Source organism: Podarcis erhardii (assembly GCF_964252035.2).
Source record: "Podarcis erhardii genome assembly, chromosome: 10".
Taxonomy (NCBI): Eukaryota; Metazoa; Chordata; class Lepidosauria; order Squamata; family Lacertidae; genus Podarcis; species Podarcis erhardii.
The window spans coordinates 10,465,042-10,477,269 of NC_138500.1; positions in this window are offsets into that span (position 1 = coordinate 10,465,042).

The following is a 12,228-nucleotide window of genomic DNA, read 5'->3' on the forward strand; positions in this document are numbered from 1 at the left end:
ACTCAGTGAATCTCAGACCCTCCAAGCATCCCTTGGAGGACATTTTCCAGGGACAGTCCCAGATTTACAGAAGCCATCCCAGTTTCTGATTGGATCCCAGAATGTCCTGTTTTTCCTTAGGATGTCCCTGTTTCCATCAGATAAATGTTGGAGGCTATGGAGTTATGCGATCCCCAAGCGAAGGAGGTAAGTAACCTTTAGAAGACATCTGAAGGCAGCTCTGTATAGGGACGTTTTTCAATGTTTAATGTTTTATTATGTTTTTATATATGTTGGAAGCCACCCAGAGTGGCGGGGCCAATGCAGTCAGATGGGCAGGATATTATTATTATTATTATTATTATTATTATTATTATTATTATTTATTATTATTATTGAATAGGACATGCCTCTTTTCATGGGAGAAATGTTGGAGTGTTTGGAATCTCGTGGCTGAATGGGGGATTTGAACCCTGGTCTTCCAGATCCTAATCCAACACTCTAACCACTACACCACACTGGCTCAACAGCCAACTGTTCTCAATAGCCCGTATGACAATTTCAGTAACTTTAGGCTTTCTCTGATCAGATGTCTGTTCAAAGGTCCACTCAGAATTGAAGTCTACTTTCAGTGAATCGCATTGTCTCTTTCTCTCGGGGAGGGAGACGATGCGTTCTTCTTTTTTGGTAAGTGCGGAATATTCAGCCGGCAACCCTCATAAATCAAATCATTATTGTTAATAATCAAAGTGAGACAGTGGAAGAAATGGTGAATTAATCATGCCTGGCAGGGGAAGTACCTTTCTAGTAGCGCAGACACTTGCATATTAACAGGAGCCACACTTGGGCCATTTTCACACTCAAGGGGAACAACTGAAAGGGTGCTTCTCTCCTCCATCTCCACATGTCAGAGGCAAAAACATGGCACTCCCTTCGGACTCTGTGGCAGAAGTCAGCTACTTCCTGTTGCTTCATAGCAAGGCTATTCTTCCCCAAGTGGCAGACAAAGTGGCTTTTCATGCAGAAGGTGCAGGGTTCAATCCATGGCATGGGTAGGCAAACTAAGGCCCAGGGGCTGGATCCGGCCCAATCGCCTTCTAAATCCGGCCCGCGGATGGTCCGGGAATCAGTGTGTTTTTAAATGAGTAGAATGTGTGCTTTTATTTAAAATGCATCTCTGGGTTATTTGTGGGGCATAGGAATTTGTTCATTCCCTCCTCCCAAAAATATAGTCCACCCCCCCCACAAGGTCTGAGGGACAGTGAACCCGCCCCCTGCTGAAAACGTTTGCTGACCCCTGATCCATGGCATCTCCAGGTTGGCTAGGGAAGATGTTGTGGCTGCCAGTCACTGTGGGCAATATTAAACTAGATGGATCCCAATGGACTGACTTGATATATATCAGGAATGAGCCAGCTCCAAGCAAAGGTTTACAGCCAACAGCAGAAAGCAGCTAGGAACAGAGAGACTTAGATGTTAGTCAGGTAGGGGAGAGCCAGCAGCTGTAGACTTCGGCTTTTCCTGACCTTGACGGGCAGGCTGATAAGGCAGCAGCTGAGAGCAGGCTAGAACACAGCCAAAGTTTGCAGGAAACAAAACACAAACAGGCACAATCAGACTCAGAGATAGCCTCTTGGAACAAGAAGAGGTTGGAGCTGATCCACTAAGTCCGAAGAGTCAGCAAATGGGAGGGCTGATAGATTGGAACAAGAGACGTAAGGGTCGTAAGTTCAATATCTTCTGTCAACACTGGAAGCAGTCTTCAGAAGGGTCATCTTGAGTAATGATGCCAGAGGCTTTGTTACAGCTGTCTGGAGCTATCTGTTTTTGCAATAAATCCTCCTTTTTAATTACGTATGCTTACTATGTTATCAAGCTGGGGACCTGGACTCCTGACAGTATAAGACATCTTGCTGTTTTTCTATGTCTATGTGTGTGAAATTCATAGCCCACAGAGACAGGGGCGGTACCTCCTGTCTCCCCACTGGAGGCAAAATGGGAAGTGCCGTTTTGCCACCCTGCCAAAGCATCCCTTACCTAGGTTGCGTGATGGCAGCTCCAAGCAGCGGCAACGATTCCATTTTAATAACTTGTATACTACTTAACATAACACAATCTCTAAGCAGTTCACACAAAGGACAACCAAAAAACCACAAGCAATTATATATCTATATATCTATATATATAGTATCAAAATACAAAAAAATAATAATCCAGAAAAACATCATGCAAAACATTAAAACAGAAAATATGGAAATTATGTCTGTGGGCTGTTACAATGCTTTGAAGAGAAGGCACAGTGAACCCATGTTCAAACCCAACTTCACAAACCATGGTTTGAATTTAGCTCAGTTCAAACAAGCCATAGTTGAGCTTAACTCCAGCGTACTGGTCAGTATGTTGGTAACAAAGTAAGATTACTGAAAAACAGACGTGAAAGCTTCCAATCTGTTCCTTGAGGCTGCAGGACAAGGGAAACAGACAAACTTGGTTTAATCATGACTTCCAAACCAGTTCATTATCAAAGACTTGCAAATTAAAAACCTTCCTGCACATAACAACAACAACAACACCAACAGCAACAACAACATACTACTACTACTACCACTACTATTTATACCCCCCCCCCAATGTGGCTGGGTTTCCCCAGCCACTCTGATGGCAGCTTCTGGCGAGATCTCATAGGATTTCAGCAAGATTTTGTGAGATTTCGGTGAGATTTTTTTTTTTTATAAATTTTTTTATTGAACTTTTCCATAAAATCTCCAATCATACAAGATTCCACATCACATATTTTAACTTATTGGACCTCCCTCAACTTCTCTGACAATCATTCGTAGTTAAATTTCTATCTTCACATTCCTTAATTTTGATATTGCCTTTAAGTACAATATTTCTGTCCTCATTTACATTCTTGCAATATTCCTTAATTTTTCACAAAGCTTCTTTAAAACACACTGGCGTTGTATGTTCCTCACATACAGTTTTCAAATATTCTCTAAATTTCCCCCAGTCCTCTAAAAACTTATGGTCCCTTTGGAATCTGATTTTTCCAGTTAGTTTATCCAGTTCTGCATAGTCTGTTAATTTTGTTCTCCATTCTTCCACAGTCGGTACTTCTTCTTGTTTCCATTTTTGAGCCATCAATGTTCTCGCTGCTGTTGTTGCGTACTGGAAGAGTTTACAGTCCCTCTTATTTATGTCCGTTCCAGTTATTCCTAGCAAGAAGGTTTCTGGTTTCTTAACAAAGCTATATTTCAGCATTTTCTTTAACTCGTTATATATCATTTCCCAGAACCCCTTTACTTTCTTACATTCCCACCACATATGCATAAATGTACCTTCTTTCTCTTTACATTTCCAACATTTGTTACAAGTTTTGTACATTTTTGCTAATTTAGCTGGTGTCATATACCATCTATATACCATTTTCATGACATTTTCTTTTAATGCGGTACATGCTGTAAACCTCATATTTCCATTCCATATTTTTTGCCAGTCTTCCATATCTATATTATACCCTAGATCTCTGGCCCATTGAATCATTACCACTTTCGGTGAGATCTTGCTGGAAATCATTTCGGTGATTTTCGGTGAGATCTTGCTGGAAATCATCGCTGATGCCAGCACTGCTTCTTTGGCAGAGATGGGCAGGTGGGGCCTCGGCAGGGACACCACCTCAGGGGCTTCTGCTGCCTGAGGCAGCTGCTTCAGCTCACCTCATGAGTGAGCCAGCCCTGGACAGAGACCTTCATGTCCATTGGCCAAACCTTTCCCCTTAATCATACTTTTATGTTCTGGATGCTTTCTACCAGGCCAGACCATTGGCTCACCTAGCTCAGGGCAGCCTAAATTGACTAGCAGCAGCCCTTCAAGGCTTCAGGCAGGGATCTCTCCCAGCGCAGCCTGGAGGTGCCGAGAATCGAACCCAAGACCTTCTGCACACAAAGAAGGTGATCTCATACTGAGCTGCAATTCCTCCGTGATCCAAAGGCGAATTAGTGACTCAAAGCACCAGCCGTTCCGAAAGAAATGCCCTCTGAATGTCACGGCGGACCCGCAATATCAGTAATAACCATAGTTGGCCGGGCTGTACTCTGAAAGACAAAATAATTCATTCTTTTGTTGTGACAGAATGATGGCTTCACTGCCTGGCTGTACTAATTGAAGTGAGGGGGACCTGCAAGGGAGGGAGAGAGATATGGTTTTTTTGTTTGTCTTATATCACTAACGAGTTTTTGTCATTGCTGCCTTTCCTGTAAAGGAAAGTATAATTGCGCAGCGTAAAATGTCAGCAGGGTTAGCAGTAAATTAAGACGTGAGGATATAAATCAAAGCAGGTGTCAATATCCAGAGCCGGTCCAAGGCATTCTGCTGCCTGAGGCAGAGGACAAGACCCACGGGCAGGTACGAAAGAGATGTTTAAAATGATGCATGGTGTAAAGAAAATGGATAGGGAAGAGTTCTGCCCCCTTTCTAGACCTTGTGGACATCCCAGGAAGTTGAATGTGGGAAGTATCAGAACAGACAGACAGAAGTACATCATGCAGCACACAATTAAACTATGAGATTCATTCCTACAGGATGTAATAATAATAATAATAATAATGATGATGATGATGATGATGATGATGATGTCATGAATTTAAGCTGTACTTTAACTTTTCACAGTCAGAATTTGAGGAAAAAGTGAGGCTTATATTCAGGCCAATATGGTCATTTTTATTAAATTTACTGTTTTACACTTTAGAATATTCATTTGAACAACCTTAAAATGTCAGTGACTTCCATTCTTCTCTTTGCATGGTTCATTTTGCTTACCATAAATCCCTGCATATTTTACATAAGTTAAACCATTCAGTACAGTGGTACCTCAGGTTAAAAACTTAATTCGTTCTGGAAGTCCGTTTTTAACCTGAAGCTGTTCTTAACCTGAGGTACCACTTTAGCTAATGGGGCCTCCCGCTGCCGCCGCATGATTTCTGTTCTCATCCTGAAGCAAAATTCTTAACCCGAGGTACTATTTCTGGGTTAGCGGAGTCTGTAACCGGAAGCATCTGTAACCTGAAGCGTCTGTAACCCGAGGTACCACTGTATCGCTACGGCGGCAAAACTGCAACAGTGTTTACTTGGGCAGCCTTGCCCAGAATGCCTTGCTGTGAAGGACCCCTGGCCCTTCACTAGGAGAGGGGACATTGAATCATGGCTGCTCACTCCTCTTCTAGGAGAAATGTCCTAGCGGTAAGAACTGTTCAACAGACTGCGGCTGCACTCACAAACCCTCCAACATTTCTCTGATGAAAACAGCTGTTCTGCAATAATATTAATGTTAGTATTTATAACCTATCCATCTGAATGGGTTGCCCTCTCTGGGCTACTTCCAACATATATAAGAACAAAATATTAAACATGAAAAAAAAGCTTCCCCATTCAGGGCTGCCTTCAGATAGCTTGGGGGTTGGATAACTCCAGACCCTCCAACATTTTTCTGATGAAAATAGGGGCATTCTAAGGAAAAGTGGGACATTCTGGGATCAAATCAGAAACCAGGATGGCTTCTGTAAATCCAGGAATGTCCCTGGAAAATAAGGACATTTGGAGGGTCTGCACTCACACAGCAGTTTATTCCATTTTCTCAATTCTTAATTTCCACATTATATTTGCGCTTTTGCACTGCGTAAAAGCCACTTTATAAAGGAGTGTGGTGCAGATTTAGTCTCATTTCTGTGTTATTTGCAAATGGATTTTTCCTCTCTCGAAGCCACTGTGGGAGCATTCAGGTGGGGGGAATTTGCCTGATTTATTTAACTCTCAGAAATGAGCTCGTCTTGGTGCAGAATTCAAATACCCAGGCCTGGCTAATGTTCAGAAACAGGTCCTTGAGGCAGCTTAAGAATAGTGACTGAAAACTACACTGTTCAGGGATTTTGCCAGGCAAACGTGGCAGCATCTCATGATGCAAGGGACAAGTCGAAGAAGAAGAAGAAGAAGAAGAAGAAGAAGAGGAGGAGGAGGAGGAGGAGGAGGAGGAGGAGAAGTAGTTTGGATTTGATATCCCGCTTTATCACTACCCGAAGGAGTTTCAAAGCGGCTATCATTCTCCTTTCCCTTCCTCCCCCTCAACAAACACTCTGTGAGGTGAGTGGGGCTGAGAGACTTCAAAGAAGTGTGACTGGCCCAAGGTCACCCAGCAGCTGCATGTGGAGGAGCAGGGAATCAAACCTGGTTCACCAGATTATAAGCCCACTGCTCTTAACCACTACACCACACTGGCTCTCCATCCAGAATCCCAGTAGATTCTGGGTTAGAGTGCTCGGATTGCAGAGTGCTTCATTGGCACCACTGAAAATATTACTACCTCTGAGGGATCACTTCAGTTGCTTCTGCAGCCAGGCCAGCTCTGTCCAGGAATTTTCCTACAGAAGAATAAACAATTCCTGTATCACAGGGGGTTGGGCTAGAATACTGTTTGGGTCCCTTCCAACTCTACAGTTCTCCAATTCTGTGAGATTTGAGAGAAATATATGCCATTTTGAGAGAAATATATGCCATTTTGAGAGAAATATATGCCGTTTTGAGAGAAATATATGCCTGAGAAATCTCTATGTGGGACAAAGCGTGTTCTCCATAACAGAGAGCACGTGTTGCGGTTGGGGGAACAGGCCACTGTGTCATGACTAGGCAAATTTGGTGGCACCCAAACCTGTAAAGAGTTAATTGGGTTGCTGGGGAGTTTTGAGTGTTGCCAATTCGGAGGAGGGGTCAGAGGCTATAAATATAGGAGCCAGGCGATGGGACGTCCTCTTGGCCGTTTTGCACCAGATCACCCGCCCCCCTCCCTTTTATAGGGTGGTTCTTTGTTTCACTTGACCTTGCTATGCCTGTCATGGGGTCGTTCGCCTTGGTGCGGGGGCCTGGTAGGAATTTTGCCATCTGGCTGATTGGCTGGTGCCATTTGGTTTTTGCCTACTGCGTAGCAAATCGTCACAACTTGTAAGGTTGGCGGTTAGGCATTGGTTAAATTGGTTCTTGGAGGGGTAAGTGCCTATCCCTCCAAATGATGCGGAAAGGGAATTCCGTTAAAGGAATCCAGGGGCTTGCCATTCTTTCGTCCTTGTCCGTGGAGCCGGATTTGGGCCGTGCAAGCCCCACCAGAACATGAGGGTGAGAAGTGTTGGTCTGATTCCCAGCTTCATTTCTCACCCAATACTTGTTTCCCACGCTGGCTTCCGGTGGTGTCCGGAAGTGCCAGCTCTGTCCTTGGGGGGCAAGGACAGATAGTTAAACCAATGCCTTAGTAACCACTCACATTTTTTGTATTTGAATAAAGTTGTGGCCAAAATTATGCCAAAAACCTTAAACAAAAATTGAAGTGTGAAGTGTGAATTTTTGGGGGGTGGCACTGTGGGACTCAACATGCAAGAAGCTACAGTTAGAACTGGATATGGAACAACTGATTGGTTCAAAATTGGGAAAGGAGTACGGCAAGGCTGCATATTGCCTCCCTGCTTATTTAACCTATATGAAGAATTCATCATGCGAAAGGCCGGACTGCATGAATCCCTAGCCGGAATTAAGATTGCCGGAAGAGATATCGACAACCTCAGATATGCAGATGACACAACTTTGATGGCAGAAAGTGAGGAGGAATTAAAGAACCTCTTAATGAAGGTGAAAGAGAGAGCGCAAAATATGGTCTGAAGCTCAACATCAAAAAAACTAAGATCATGGCCACTGGTCCCACCACCTCCTGGCAAATAGAAGGGGAAGAAATGGAGGCAGTGAGAGATTTTACTTTCTTGGGCTCCATGATCACTGCAGATGGTGACAGCAGTCACGAAATTAAAAGACGCCTGCTTCTTGGAAGAAAAGTGATGACAAACCTAGACAGCATCTTAAAAAGCAGAGACATCACCTTGCCAACAAAGGTCCGTATAGTTAAAGCTATGGTTTTCCCAGTAGCGATGTATGGAAGTGAGAGCTGGACCATAAAGAAGGCTGTTCGTCGAAGAATTGATGCTTTTGAATTATGGCGCTGGAGGAGACTCTTGAGAGTCCCATGGACTGCAAGAAGATCAAACCTCTCCATTCTGAAGGAAATCAGCCCTGAGTGCTCACTGGAAGGACAGATCCTGAAGCTGAGGCTCCAATACTTTGGCCACCTCATGAGAAGAGAAGACTCCCTGGAAAAGACCCTGATGTTGGGAAAGATGGAGGGCACGAGGAGAAGGGGACGACAGAGGACGAGATGGTTGGACAGTGTTCTCGAAGCTACCAGAATGAGTTTGACCAAACTGTGGGAGGCAGTGGAAGACAGGAGTGCCTGGCATGCTCTGGTCCATGGGGTCACGAAGAGTCAGACATGATTAAACGACTAAACAACAACAACATGCCATTTTCTGATAGGAATGTTTAGTACTTCTGCTCTTGGAAATATTATAAATCAAGCACAGTTTAATACTCGCCTGACCCTCAATACTCCAAGACTGATGGTACCAAAGACTATTGGGGGGAGGCGAAAATGGCATCAAACCCCCCAGCTCATCCCATATATGTTTAGACTACCAGAAAAAATAGATGTGTCTTCCCCACCCCTGTTCCAGACCTGAATTATTCAAACACCGTAGCCACAATGGTTTTGTATTACTTACTTAAATTGGGACAGTCTTGGTTTAGTTTCGTGAACGGCAATCTGCATTTCGCTTAGGGAAATGTGAATGGCAACTTTCTCAAGCAGGTGCCTTTCAGGTGCTTCAAAATGCAGCGCCCAATAACCTTGACCAGCACAGCTATCCTCACCCAGACTGGTTCAAAATATCTGGAGCAGCCCAGGAACTTAATTTTAGTGCCCTCATAGATGTGTTTTGAGGGGGAAAGCATTTTCTTTTACTTCTGTCACACCTTTCTTCCATCTCAGAAGCCAAAACATCCAGGCACTGACCCCATGTGCTTTCAGACCATATTCTGGGATCCACAACTTTGATGAAGCCTTTCCGATGGTAGGCTACATGTTCTTCTTAACAATAGTAAATAATAATAATAAAATTTTATTTATATCCTGCCCTCCCCAGCTGAAGCCGGGCTCAGAGCGGCTAACAACAGTAAAATAATACAGCATTCTAAAATCAATTCATTATAAAATCAGTTCAATGCTTAATAAAAGTTTCTAAAAATTAAGCATGGTATGGAGAAGAAAGATAGAGGGTTTTTTCCTCTCTTTCTCTTCCCTCTCTCATAACATTAGAAACTGTGGACATTTGCTGAAGCCGAATGCTGGAAGATTCATATATATATATATATATTTAATGCTTTATTGAAATGAAAAGGAAACAACAAACAAAAGGTTTGTCCAGGAAAAGGAAAAGGAAATGGCAATATTTGTTACATCCAATCACAATAAGTTCTTCTTGCATTTCTAATGACTTCCCGCCACCCCATCATGCATCTACCTCTTAATCTACCTAGCACACTGTTTGTTTTCATTTTCTTTTGTTAATTTTCATGAGTAATATATTCTCTTATAATGATCCATCATACCACAGAAGTCATTTGAGGCCTGCCAATGCTGGAAGATTCAGATCAAAGAAAATCTTCCTAGTTAGACTACAGAACTCCCTCCCACAGGATGGAGTGATGGGCCACCAAACTAGATGGCTTGAAAAGAGGATCAGATACATTCATGGAGGAGAGGGATATTGATGGCTGCCAGGCATAATGGCTATGTCCTGGTTCTGCAGTTGGAGGCATCAATGTTTCTGAATACCACTTGTTGGAAATCACAGGAGCTGCTCTTGTGCTCAAATGCTGCTTGCGAGTTTCCTATAGTCACCTGGTTGGCTGTTGTGAGAACAGGATGCTGACCTAGATAGGTCATTGGCCTGACCCAGCAAGGCAAACTATTCTTCTTATGTTCTTATGCAAGACTGGCTTGCCCACGTTCTGGCCCCTGCATAAGGGAGATCCAGTGTGGTGTAGTGCTTAAGAGTGGTAGACTCGTAATCTGGTGAACCGGGTTCGCTTCTCTGCTCCTCCACATGCAGCTGCTGGGTGACCTTGGGCCAGTCACACTTCTTTGAAGTCTCTCAGCCTCACTCACCTCACAGAGTGTTTGTTGTGGGGGAGGAAGGGAAAGGAGATTGTGAGCCGCTTTGAGACTCCTGAAGGGGAGTGACTAAGCGGGATATCAAATCCAAACTTTTCTTCTTCTTCTTCTGGGTTGTTCACGTGGGAAACAAGAACAAGGAAGGCCAAATGAATAATGAAACTGCTCCTCTTCCTTGCTCCTTTTTCGCTCCCAAACAGCAGGCGCAGCTATCGGAGGCAGAAATGTCCTCGGCAGCTGTTTCCGCCTCGCGCTGTAAATAGAATTATGCATTCTCGTCATGACTAATTAATGTTCCTGATTCAAGGAGATACAAGGTAGATTTGCATTCCACGTGTTACTGAATAACCTCCGTGTGTAATATCGCCTCCCTCCCCAGGCCTTTGTGGAGCTGCAGAGCTGCGGGGGAGAAAGCAGCAGAGCTTCTCTCTTGGAGCTTCACATCAGGCTTGCATGACCAGTGACTCAACAGGCTGGCATAGCAAACCACCCATGCATTGGGGTTTGTCCAACGTGTGACAAAGGACCCTCAGCTGCTGCTGCTGCTGCTTCTTCTTCTTCTTCTTCTTCTTCTTCTTCTTCTTCTTCTTCTTCAGTCTCAGGCAAGCTGAGCTTGCCTGCCTGAAACTGAAACTGAAAAATGTCATCTCTTACATGACATAGGAGGCTGCCTTATGCCTAGCCAGACCTTTAAGTGGTAATCAGTGAATCACAGAATCGTAGAGTAGGAAGGGATACCAAGGGTCATCTAGTCCAAACTCTGCAATTCAGAGTTCCATCTGAAAAAAAACCCCACCCTGATTATTATTAGAACGTTAGTTGCTTTAGTGGTTGAATCCTGACAAGACAGAAGTACTGTTTTGGGGGGACAGGAGGCGGGCGGCTGTGGAGGACTCCCTGGTCCTGAATGGGGTAACTGTGCCCCTGAAGGACCAGGTGAGCAGCTTGGGAGTCATTTTGGACTCATAGCTGTCCATGGAGGTGCAGGTCAATTCTACTTCCAGGACAGCTGTCTACTAGCTCCATCTGGTATGCAGGCTGAGACCCTACCTGCCTGCGCACTGTCTCGCCAAAGTGGTACATGCTCTAGTTATCTCCCGCGTGGACTACTGCAATGTGCTCTATGTGGGGCTACCTTTGAAGGTGACCCAGAAACTACAACTAATCCAGAATGCGGCAGTTAGACTGGTGACTGGGAGTGGCTGTCGAGACCGCATAACACCAGTCTTGAAAGACCTACATTGGCTCCCAGTATGTTTCCGAGCACAATTCAAAGGGTTGGTGTTGACTTTTAAAGCCCTAAACAGCCTCAGCCCAGTATACCTGAAGGAGTGTCTCCACCCTCATCGTTCCCTCATTGTGAGAAGCAAAGCTACAGGGAACCAGGCAGAGGGCCTTCTCAGTAGTGGCGCCCACCCTGTGGAATGTCCTCCCATCAGATGTCAAACAGATAAACAACTGCCTGACATCATTTAGAAGACATCTGAAGGCAAGTTTTTAGGGAAGTTTTAAATGTGTGACATTTTAATGTATTTTTAATCTTTGTTGGAAGCCGCACAGAGTGGCTGGGGAGGCCCAGCCAGATGGGCGGGGTACAAATAAATTATTATTATTATTATTATTATTATTATTATTATTATTATTATTATTATTAAACTGTTTCTGCATGTGCTGTAGAGGGAAATGAGGGGCAGCTGGGTCTTGTCAACCTGGGAAGGTAGCCCATCTCGGAGAAGGAGAACTTTGATCCAAAAGCTTCACTGCCCTGTGGGATATCTTCAGGAGTAAACCCTACACAAATCCAGAATTGAGTCCCTAATACAACCGGATTGCTCCTTGTATGCCTCCTTCCAGCAACTCCTGCAGCCAAGCTGGGGCCAAACGTCTTGCTCTGCTTTCCTTTGGACCACATTAGGGAAGCCAAGAAGAAGGTCTTGTCATCTGGGCAGCCCAGGACCTCCATACAGGACAGATCCTGAAGCTGAGGCTCCAAGACTTTGGCCACCTCATGAGAAGAGAAGACTCCCTGGAAAAGACCCTGATGTTGAAAAGATGGAGGGCACAAGGAGAAGGGGACGACAGAGGACAAGATGGTTGGACAGTGTTCTCAAAGCTATCAGCATGAGTTTGACCAAACTGCGGGAGGC